Genomic DNA, 12,563 nt, shown 5'->3' on the forward strand with positions numbered 1-12,563 from the left:
TCTCTGGTGCTTCCCAGTTCTCATCAGTACATTGAGAGGTGAGGGAATCTCCCATATTGCATCTGTGAGGCAATGAAGGAAAGTATATTTGGGCCAGCAACACTAACAAGGCCAAGAACAGGGTGAGTCCTCCATTTTTTCTCCAGGCTGGTGACATAGACAGTGAGGAGCTGGACTAAAATTGAATTCTAATAATAATGAGTTTGCTCTTGTGGCAAACACAAATACTTCAACTGCAAGATTTATCAGAAGAAAGATCACAACAAGATTGAGATAAGTGTCACCATACACAGAGATAATGGGCTAGTATGTGAAGAAAAAAAAGGGAAGTTTGGTGGTCAGTCAGAAAAACTCAGATATTTCAAATCGGTATGGAGGTTCCTCTTCTCATCTATTCATCTGAAAGAGAGTTGTATCATAGCTTTGTCTGGGATCAACAAATTTTTCAGGGCACAAGATAATGAAATGATTTTATTTTCCAAAATTCCAAACTCTTTCTCTTGAGAAGCAGATAGATCAGAAGATAAATCACCTTTTTTTAGAGACTGAGTATAGCTTCCACAAGGACAAGAATCATGCTTGTTTTTGTTTACTATTGAATCACTAGTACAATGCCCAGGACATAGGAAATTGTTAACTAATGCTTATTAAATAAATAAATACAAATATTGATTATCTTGATAATATTAAGAGTTTCTGTTAATTGAATATATGTTATGTGTCAGGAATGGTACTAAGCAACAGTTTATGTACATTATTCCATTTAATCTATAAATGGAGGTATAATCCCTGAATTCCATATAAAGAAACAAAGGTTAACTTATATGGACAGATGGTAAGAGGTAGAGCTAGAATTTAAAGTAAGATATGACTCTAAAATCTATGCTTTAAACCACTGCTCTCTAATACACCCATGAGTGTGACTTATCACCTGTGCATGGTGCATGGCAGGAGGGGAGAAAATGTATCTTAGATGGTAGCTGTGAATTATGGGATGAGGCTCAGAAAGTTGATGGAGACAAAGGGGAGACATTACTAGCCAAAACTAAACTCAGAGATTAGCTAGAGCTTTGGTATGACACTATAGAGATGCACCTAGCAACTTCCCATCATCTGAGTCAGATATAACTAGCCTGCCATCTGCAAAGAATAGTCACTCTTCCTGTTTAAAAATGAAAAGGGCAATCAAGAAAATAATCCAAACAACAGTTTTTAAGGCTTCGTATGACCCGAATTTGATGTTTAAAAAAATAAATAATTTACTGTTGATTCATCAATTCAATCTTACTTAGATCAATAGTTAATCAGAATCACTCAGGTATACTTGAATACCTATGAAAAATACCTGCTTAGTTTAAGTCCCATTATGCAGACATCTCTATCACTTTTACTTTTATTTAAATTTCTTTTCAAATCCCATATTGTAGTATTTGTTCCAGCCCCAGTTATGCCTTGATATATCCTTTGGTTTATCAGAGATTTGCTTGGTTCTACCAGGCACTGACTTAAACTTATAAACCAAGGCATGCATCGTAAGGTGAGCTTCCTTGGATAGGACATCCCTTCCATCCTTTTTTTTTTAATGTTTATTTATTTTTGGAGACAGAGACAGAGAGAGAGAGAGAGAGACAGAGCATGAATGAGGGAAGGGCAGAGAGAGAGGGAGACACAGAATCTGAAGCAGGACCTAGGCTCTGAGCTGTCAACACAGAGCCCAACGTAGGGCTTGAACTTGTGAACACTGAGATCATGACCTGAGCCAAAGTCAGATGCTTAACAGACTGAGCCACCCAGCTGCCCCATCCCTTCCCTCCCTTGAACTGAGTTCTCTTCAGAGCCTGGTTTTACTTGTCATTTTAGAGTCCCTGGTGGCCACCTGCTTGAGAACATCTGAACAACAACTCCCACCAACATTCTGCTTGGATTCCTGAAACAGAAATGGAAACTTCTGAACAGTGTGTTCATTACTGCTGACCTTGTTATGCTCTACACTTGGGATTTGCCTCCCTCTGACTATAAAGTAGGTCAATTAACTCTGCCATACTTCTCATCTTGTCATGTTATGGTAGCAATAATAATTTAAGGTCTGCAATGAATTCAGTTATAGTTGTCTTTTTATATTATGTGTTTTCTCCACTCCTATCTTTTTCCCAGTTTTGCTTTCCCTCCAAACTTATTTTACTATGCCCCCTATGATTAACAAATAGCCCATTATAAATAAATACATCTGTTTTCTTAGTTCTCCTCTTTTCCCATTAATCCTTTGGCAGAAAGGATCGTTAATGCTCTCATGTCCTCCAGGCACAACCCCCTAGGCAGCCACTACTCCTGATTGTTGGCTTAGTAATTCTCCATACTTGGTCCCAGGAAAAGAGGCAACTCTTCCTCTTGCATAATGTCATTGCCTTTAGATTTTCATTCCTTCTGTGCAAAATCTTATCCTTTTATGAGACCTATGCCATGCAGCCATACTTCTGTCTTCCACTCTGTCTTTGTTGTCTACTGATTTAATAGCTATTTTCATAAATCACTGAGGCTCTTGGCCTTTGGTTCCTTGTCTTCCCCCTATTCCAACCACTGCTGTCTTCTTCATGTCTTCATATATTCAAGTGGAAGATCCATCTAATGTTATAGCTTCAAAGTTTTGTGGTCTCCTCAGTATATGCTATTGTATCTTATTTAACAAATCCTTCTCTCTCCCAAGATCATAGAATTTTTTTTATTGTTTTAAAATACTTTATATTTTTTCCTTTCTCATTTAGATATTAATGACAATGGAATTGAAGTTTATGTATTGTGAGAGATAGGAGTCTAATTACCCTTTTTTTTTTTTTTGAGAGAGAGCATGGGCGGGGGAGAGAGAGAAAGAGAGAGAGAGAGAGAGAGAGAGAGAGAGAGAGAGAGAAAGAGAAAGAGAATCTTAAGCAGGCTCCATGCTCAGTGCAGAGCCTGATGTGGGGCACGATCCCACAACCCTGGGATTATGGCCTGAGCCGAAATCAAGAGTTGCACACTCAGCCAACTGAGCCATCCAGGTGCCCCTCACACTTTCCTATAGGTAGATTCCTAATTGTTGTTCCGTTTATCTTTGGGGAAAGACTTTGCTGAAATTCCAGCTCTGTGATAAAGCAAGTTCCATTGTCTATGGGTCAATCTGTTTCTAGGATCTTTGTTTTTTTCTATTGTCCAGTTTATCTATGCTTATTACTATCCACTGATCTAATTATCACAGCTTTATGTCAATTGTTGATATTTGTTAAGGAAATTCTCACTCCTTTGTTAGTTTACAAACCTTTGGTGGGGAATCATAGGCCTTTTCCTCTACTCTACCAATTTTAAAATCAGCCTTCCAAGCTTCGTAAACAACCTGTTTATCCCAGGCCTGTAGGGATTTTACTGGAATGGCATTGAAACTACACATTAATTTGGGGAGAATTGACCAATATACTGAAACTATTAATCCATAAGCATGGTATATCTCTCCATTAATTTATGTTCTTTCTCTCTCTCTTTCTCTCTCTTTTTAGAAAGAGCATGTGCACAAGAGGGGAGAGGGGCAGGGGGGCAAAGGAAGAGAGAGAGAGAGAGAGAGAGAGAGAGAGAGAGAGAGAGAATGAATCTTAAGCAGGTTCCATGCTCAGTGTGGAGCCAAATGCTGGGGCTTGATCCCAGAACCCTGGGATCATGACCTGAGCTGAAATCCAGAGTCAGACACTCAACTGACTGAATCACCAATGTACCCCTTAGGTTGTCTTAAATGCCTACCAATAAAGTTTTTTAACTTTCTCCGTGTACTCTAGATTCTAGAAATCTGCTTGATTAATTTCTATGTTGTTTATAGACTTTGATGCTATAGTAAATAGTGTATTTTTAATTTTTATTTTCTAATTATTTGTCCCTGGCATATAAATATATAATTAATTTTTATATATAAATTATAATCCAGAAAATTTAGTGAACTGAAATAATTCAGTAATTCAAATAATAATTAATTATTTGCAGATAATGACAGTATTGTTTCTTTTCTTCCTAACCTTATAACTTTTATTTGTTTTTTGGCCTTAGTGTCCCGACTGAGATTTCCACTATAATATTTGTTAGATTGTCATTCCTTCTGTGCACAATCTTATCCTTTCATGAGGCCCATGCCATGCAGCCATACGTACATCTTCCACTCTTTGTTGCTTACAGATTTAATAGCTATTTTCATAATTCACTGAGCCTCTTGGCAAATGGTGATAGTTGATTCCCTTGTTTTGTTTCCTATATTTAAAGAACTATTTTGAACTTTGCACTTATTTTAAGTGAAATGTATGTTGTAGGTTTTGTATAGATATTCTTTATCAGCTTAAGGTTGTTATCTGATTTTGGTGCTTTGTTAACAATTTTTACTGTAAAAGAATCACATCATGTTCTCTTTGAAATATGCTAATGAGTTAAATTAATAGAGTTTCAGATGTTTACCTGTCTGTGTATTCTTTGGTTAAGAGGTTTATCTGATTCACATCGTTGGATTTGGTTGCTAATTTGAACAGTTATTTAGGATTTTTCATCTATTTTTATGAGTGTGATTGGCAGGCAACTTTTTTTTTTTAATGTCTTTACCTGATTTTGATATTGAACACTTTCTAGAGTCAAAGATGATATGGAGTGTTTCCTTTTATTCTATACACTGGAGTAATTTGTATAAGACTGGGATTACTCAGTTTTATTTTTCATAAAAAAGAAATCCCCTGAAGTCATGGGCTTAACCGACTGAGCCAACCAGGCACTCTATTCCTTTTATTTCTTAATAACATTTGTTTTCTCTGCCTCTTCAATTCCTCTTCCTCTTCCTCTTTCTCTTTCTTCTTCTTTCTCTGTTTCTTTTTATCTTTTTTCTTTCTTTTTATCTCTGTCCCAAGACTTGCCATAGATTTGTCAAATTTATTAGTGTTTTTATAGAATCAACTTTTGCTTTGATGATTTTATTTATTCCATGTTTATTTACTGTTAATCCAATGACTGTAGAATACACAGGATATTGAACATCCTTGTTGCATTTACATTTCCCTATTGAAAAAATTTTTAAGAGCAGATTTTTAGAAATTTAGATTCAGATCACGTTACCAGTTATTGTGAAGGTTTTGCTTCTTTTTACTTAGCTAAGAAATGTTTGTTTACTCCAAGATTGAAAGATTTTTTTTAAGTATTCTCCTAAATGTTTTGGAGTTTTAGCTTTTGGTTTAGGTCTATGATACATTGTGATTTAATTTTATGTTCAAAATTTATTTATTTTTCTATATGGATAATCATTTATTCTGAGATATGTGTTAAAAAAGACTGTGATTTCCCAGTGTTGAGTAGTGTTGACAATTTTGTTGAAAACCAACCAACCATGTGTGTCTGGGTATATTCTAGTCTCATTATAATATTCCATTTATTTCTATATTTATCCTTATAACAATACTGTATAGTATTGTTTAGTATAGTTTTAAATCTTGATGTCAGGTTCAAACTTTTTTTTCATTTGCAAAATTCCAATTTTTCAAAGTTCCAAATTTTCAAAATTGATTTAGCTATTTTTATGTCCTTTGCATTTCAAGTTAAATTTTAGAATTAGTTTGTTACCATCTATAAAAACTTCTTCAGATTTTGATTGGAATTGTTTCAAATCTATAGATCAATTTTGGAAAATAGTACAAAAGTGGAATTACTAATTATGCTTTCTTTTTTATGTCTGTTCCTTTAAATCATTAAACATATTAAATACTACCATTTTAAATTCTTTGTATTTGCTACTAGGATTGGTACAAGTGAATGTGCTTGCTCTTGGGCGTTTCTAGAATGTGAGTGTTTAGCCATCGAACACCAGACGACTATGTGGCCTGTTCCCAATCATGAACTGATGTCATCTTACTCAGTAAGCCATATATGTAGGTATAAGTAGCAGTAATTTATCGCTATGGAAAGACAAAGGGCTTAGGCATGTATAGAAGCTACAACTAAGTTGAATGAGTGGGCATCTCAGACACCTTTAGCGCCTGTTACATTGCCTCCTCTCTCTCTCAATTCATCATGGGGAGTGTCTTAAAACCAGGTGACAGAAGAAGAAAAAACTCAAGTGTACAGATAAGTATCTCTGCAAGAAATACTTGTATCAGTGGAGAGTGCATGATTGTAGCATTATAGCTTGACTGAGAGGTAACCCTGAAGGATAACAGTGAAAGAAAATTTTCTCAGTGGGTAAAATTTGTTTAGTTTGTCTGGAGTGAATTGCCAGAAGTATATATCTACAGTTTTTGAGTATATATCTACAGTTACTAACAGTTTGATTGGATTGTCAGGGACTTGAAAGAAACAGGATTATAAGATGGATGACAAGGAAGTCTGAGGGGAAGGATCACCTGGAGCTGGCACACTGTGAAGACATATGTGTCTCATGTGAATACTTAAAAAGGGCATCTTACTAAGGAGATGATAATAATTAGAAGGACAAAATGAAGAATTCTGAGGATGTCAGTTTCTTTCATTGGCCACCCCATTGTTTGCACAGCAGGCCCATGAATGAATGTCACAGTGGCAGTGATGAAGGCTGTGCATGAGATCTATCTACAACATGGACTTCCCTTTACTTTATCTGACCTGGCTATTGCTACTGATGAGTGTCTCATATGCCCGTAGTAAATACCATTGAGCCCCTAATATGGCATTATTCTCTGGGAAGACCAACCAGCCACCTGGTAGGTTATTGATTACATTGACTTCTTCTACTTTGGAGGAGGCAAAATTTCATCCTCACTAGGATAGACAATATTCTGCAAATGCATTTGCCTTCTCTGCCATATGCTTCTGCCAGCATGACTGTCCCTGTACTCACAGACTGCCCTAGGCAATATCATGGTATTCCATGTAGCATTGTTACTGATCAAGGGATTTATATCACAGCAAAGAAAGTGCCTTGGTCATAGTTTAGTTAAATTGCAATTTTTTTCTGTCTCAAAGGTTCATACAATGTCCTCTGAAATCATGGCATATTCTATGGCTATGGTGGGACTCATATGACAAGGGAACATGTTACTACCACAGATTGTCTGGGCAGACATGAGGAAAGACATCAGAGTTTAGAGTTATAAAGGATTTATTTCTGTCATTTGTTTGGTCTCCTGAAGGAATTCATTTAACTGATCTGGGATTAAAGTCAATTTTCTCATGGCCAAAATTAGGTAAATAATGTCTACATTCACAATAAATGAAATGAAATGGACAACACAGTAGTTGCTGGCTGAGTAGAGAATGTAAGCTTTATAACCTTCAGTCTATGATACTATTGCTGCCTATAACTGAGGGTATTTCCTGTGGAATCAATATGTTACTGACATCAGATGCCATCCTGCTTGCTGTCCAACCCTAGGAAATGCCCTCATCTGATTCATTACTGCTTTGTATTAAGTATATTGTTCAGTTTAGGGGACAGAAAAAACAATATTAATTCAAAATTCTTAATTCTGTGTGTGTGTGTGTGTGTGTGTGTGTGTGTGTGTGTGAGTGTGTGTGTGTGTGTGTGTGTGTGTGTGTGTGTGTGTGTGTGTGTGTGTATTTAATTCTGGAAAGAATTTTTCCTATAATTGGTACCAGACTATACCTTACAACAAAAGAATGATTTAACCACTCCTTGGGAAGCTCTAAATTCAGGTATTCTCTGTTAGATTTCTCTTTGGGCCTCGTTGCAAATATTGCCTAGTTGCTATTTTATAGCCTTTAATACTGATCAAGAATATTTTGGCTCTTGGCATTTCTCTTTTTCTTAGTACTATGGAGATATATTTTGTGCTGCTTAAGAACTATAGGTAAAAACAAAAATACAAACCCCCTAACAAGTTTATTCATAAGGAACATAGAAACAAAAGAAGTATTATGTAGTGGCAGTATTTAATATGGAGAGCAAACAAAATGTGTGTATAACATGATATTGGCCCTTTTTTAAAGCTCTGATGTCTTTTGGACAGGTAACATATCCTTAACTTGTGTGTATTAGGTTAAATATTTTTATGATTATTGATACAAATATAAGCACACTTGAATTTCACTACTTTTTTACCCCTAACCTAAATATCTGAAGTAATTTCTAAATATGTGTCTTTTTATACCATTTTGGAGAGTATAAAACAGAGAATAAGTATAAATATACTTACTAATATATGAGTATAAGTTATACTATGTAAGTATAAATATATGTAGAAATTAAGTATAAATACGTGTAATTAAGTTGAAACCTATAAAACATGAATTAATTAAAATTATTTTAAAATAGTTCAGTAAATTGGTAAATATACAAATGATGATTTAAAAATAAATTTATATAGGGGCGCCTGGGTGGCTCAGTCGGTTGGGTGTCCAACTTCAGCCCAGGTCACGATATCGCGGTCCGTGAGTTCCATCCCCGCGTCGGGCTCTGGGCTGACAGCTCAGAGCCTGGAGCCTGTTTCGGATTCTGTGTCTCCCTATCTCTCTGCCCCTCCCCTGTTCATGCTCTGTCTCTCTGTCTCAAAAATAAATAAACGTTAAAAAAAATTAAAATAAATAAATAAATTTATATTAAAAATAAAAATCCTTTAATATCAATTTTGTTCATGTTTGCTTATAATCATATTTTATATAAAATGAGAAAATCATTTTAATGAGGTGTCTTTGCTACTTGACAAAGATATTTCAGCATTTGGTGGTCTACCTTAAATAATGTATGTCTGATTTTTACCAACAGAAAAAGCTTTCGGACTTCAATTTAGAGATTTATTTCTACTTCTGGGGTTATCAGAACACTTGGACAAATAATAATTGCCTTAGACCTCCTTATTCTTATTTAAAAGCTGAAGAAGTTACATGAAATGAGTTTCAAAGTCCCATTTGTCTCTAAAAACTAAAATCATCTAATAAAAATGAATTTCAAAGCTATTTAGATCAATCTAGGAAAATTATTCTCAGGAAAATATTATTTATTTGCCTATCTATATCCCTCGCTAGCTTGTAAATTTCACCAGTGCAAGATTGTGACATATTTATTCTAGTAAGCCAGTGACAAACATGATGTCTCATACATATCCAGTGCTCAGTGAATGTGGAATAAGTAATTAGTGTCATTGCAGAAAAATTAAAACCAGAAAATAGTGTTCTCTTATACCTTTCTAAAAGCCTAATCTTTTTACTTTAGAAAGCAAATCTAGTGGAAACACGCACACGCGCACACACACACACACACATGCTTGAACCTTAAGTCTTACAAGATAAGACGAGAACTTTCAGTTGCCAATTGTTAAGTTAAATCTTAAAGACTGTGACATTATAAGTGGGGCAAACATTCAATTAAAACTATAAAACCCCAAATTATAAGATCATGTGTAATTTATTTAAACTACCAGTGTCTTCTAGCTTAATGCAGATTCTTCTTCTATTATTAACGAACTAGACCTTTAAAATCACTTGGTAAGACAGTTTTATTGCTTGCTAATTAGGATCCACATTTTAAAGGCATACTTTTATATAAAATAGAAAAACTGAACAACTTTTCTGGTATTTGAAGAACAAAGTTTGATATTTGCCCATTTAATTGATTGTTTTCTTATTCTTCCTATTTCAAGTTAGTTTTCTTCCATTTAAGATATGTAGCTAACACTAAAAATGAACTCTGAATTATTTCTTATAAAGAACTCTAATTTGGGCCATTCATCATGAATTTGTGTAGTCATTTTTTTTCTACAAAACTTTTTGAACAAATTGAAATTTCAGGCTAATTTTTTAAGTCATCAAAATTAATAAGGTTTGAGAAAAGGTATATATATCATAAAAATGTATATATATATCATATATACCTTGCTTGGTATATATGATGTGATTATTTCCAAATAATGCTAATTCTCTTGTCAAGTCCATCATGGAGTCAGTGACTACAACAAAACAGAACAGCATAGAAATATTTACTCATGAGTCCACACAGTTGAAGTTATTGGGGAAGTCCCATTGGAATAGATGACATGTTACTGAAAATATGTAGTATACTTCCTGTTTGTTGGAAAGTTGAACACCAAAGATTCATTATTTTTATAGGAAAATATGTTTCATGATTTTAGGATCAATTATGAATTTGATCTTGCTGTCTTTTCAGCTGTTATCATAATTTGAATGATTTTTTTTTTCTTTCAGGGAACATGTCATCTATTCCATATGGGACTTCCCATTAGCTTCAACTGAGTGGACTCACGAGTAAATATTTCTTTGTTGTTCTGTTTTGTTGAAGTCACTGACTCCATGATGGACTTGACAAGAGAATTAGCATTACTTGGAAATAATTACATCATATGTACCAAGCAAAGTACTCTTTTCTCAAACCTTATTAATTTTGATGACTTAAAATATTAGCTTGAAAACTCAATTTGTTCAAAAAGTTTTGTAGCTTTATTTTGATTGAATTTTATCACAAGGTAAAAAGGATTTTATAAAAAATAAAAGCTGCTAAGTATTTTTGAAAGATAATTCTCCATGGGTCTCTCATATTTCTAACCATTTTGAAAGCAAGACACTAGTTACCTTTTATTCTGAACTATTTTTTCAACAATATTTGGTTAGAAAAAAGCCTTAGAAAATAGAGATAGTGTCTCCCTTGGGAACAAAGAGTAGGCATGCTTACTGCGTACTGTAATAAATTTAATGATTATGTTTTCCTCTTACTGAGTAATATAAAAATTTGGTTTTCCTAAGCTCAGAATTCCTTTCTTCTAGTGATACCCACTGTGTTTAGATGCCATCTAGTCTTCCTCATGTCATCTTGTGGAAACTGGAGCTTGCAAAACTGGTGAAAAAATGATGATGCTCTTGCTATTGCTATTGCAGTAACAAAGTACGAGTAGTAAAATTTCCTTCATCTCTGACCCAGGAATCTTCTGTCTTCTATTAGCATCCACAAAAGTATGGCAGGATAGCTTCTTATGTTGCAAGTAGGGGAAAGCTCTCACCCTCCATACTGAGAAAAATTGTTGACAGTGCACAGAAAAATTTATGTGGTTATATTGACCTTGGGTGAATAGCCTATAATTAAATTAAATTTTACCTGAAAGCCATACAGTTCTGTCTACTTCTCAAGATTCTCTACAATTTTATTCCATCCTGCTCACCCTAATGGTGTTGCCTGGTACATACTCTGTACCATAGAAGACTTTCTTCATTGTACACCGACCATATCTAGTATTTTTTATGCTTTATTTGTATTTCACTAGTTTTTCTCAAATGTCTTTTTTCCTATTTAAGATCCCATTTATATTACATTTAGTCATCCCATTTTGTTAGCCTCCTCTGGCTTATGACAGTTTCTTAGGTGTTTCTTATTTTTGATGACTTGAACATGTTTGAAGAATACCAATCAAGTAATTTGTAGGATGCCCTTCTAGTGGAATTCATTGATGTTTTTCTTCTCGCTACATAGGGGTTATAAATTTTAGGGGTGGAAGATCATAGAGGTGAAGTGAAATCCCCACCATACCATATCAAGTTACATGTTACCAAAATGACATCACTGGTGATATTAACCTTGATCACCTGGCCAAGGTGGTACTTGCCAGGTTTCTTTATTGTCAGGTTTCTTTTTCCTCCTTTCCAAGCTCTGCTCTTTGGAAGTGATTCACTAAGTGTAGCTAACATTCACAGGAGGAGGGGAAGTCCCTAGTTTTACAAACTTGGTGGGGAGAGTGTATAAATAAATTATTTTAATTTCTTCTACATGGGAAACTTTTTTCTGCCATTATTTTTTTTTAATTTTTTAAATTTTAATTTTTTTAATGTTTATTTATTTTTGAAAGAGAGAGAGAAAGAGCAGAGGAGGGGCAGAGAGAGAGGGGGACACAGAATCCAAAGCAGGCTCCGGGTTCTGAGCTGTCAGCACAGAGCCTGATGAGGGGCTCGAACTCACAAACTGTGAAATCGTGACCTGAGCCGAAGTTAGACACTTAACTAACTGAGCCATCCAGGTGCCCCATTTCTGCCATTATTTTTAAATGAAAACTTTATTTATACTAGCATAGGCTTATTATTATTGATTTTATCCTTTGGGTTATAATCCAATAGTATGTTATTTGCTTAGTTGTTCAAATTGTTACAGTGATGGCTATTAGGAGCTCTTTCAGGAAAGCTTCTGGATTCTTTTGACATATATATATATATATATATATATATATATATATATATATATATATGTATATGTATATATATTCCCATTTATATTACATTTATGTATATAATATTATAGATATATAATTTTTTAGTACACTTCCTTACTTTCTGACACTGTAAGATGCTCTACCCATTCACAGTCATTTCTCCAAAGATCTCTGTTTTCTTTTATTAGAGAATGCTATTAAAAACCTAGAATAGGGAGCTAGATATATTCATTGCTAATGGGGTGTCATTGTTTCTCAGTGGACAGAGCTAAAAATAGCTTACCAATTTCCACCTTCAGACATTTTCTCAAGTTAGTCTTCCTGAGCATCATTTTTCCCTTTCTATTTGCACATATTCTCCATAGTCTTCATATTTAG

General features: G+C 34.5%; 1 protein-coding gene across 1 annotated transcript in view; it reads left to right on the top strand.

Moving 5' to 3' along the window:
- METTL4 (methyltransferase 4, N6-adenosine) overlaps positions 1-6,142 on the top strand; it is a 681,840-nt gene extending 675,698 nt beyond the window's left edge. The window contains exons 13-14 of the transcript XR_006587915.1: positions 1,861-2,020; positions 5,785-6,142. The gene's annotated coding sequence lies outside the window, so the exon portion shown is untranslated. The remainder of the gene's footprint in view (positions 1-1,860; positions 2,021-5,784) is intronic.
- The last annotated feature ends 6,421 nt before the right edge of the window (positions 6,143-12,563 follow it).

The sequence above is a fragment of the Felis catus genome, chromosome D3 (genome assembly GCF_018350175.1).
Source record: "Felis catus isolate Fca126 chromosome D3, F.catus_Fca126_mat1.0, whole genome shotgun sequence".
NCBI classification, from domain to species: Eukaryota; Metazoa; Chordata; class Mammalia; order Carnivora; family Felidae; genus Felis; species Felis catus.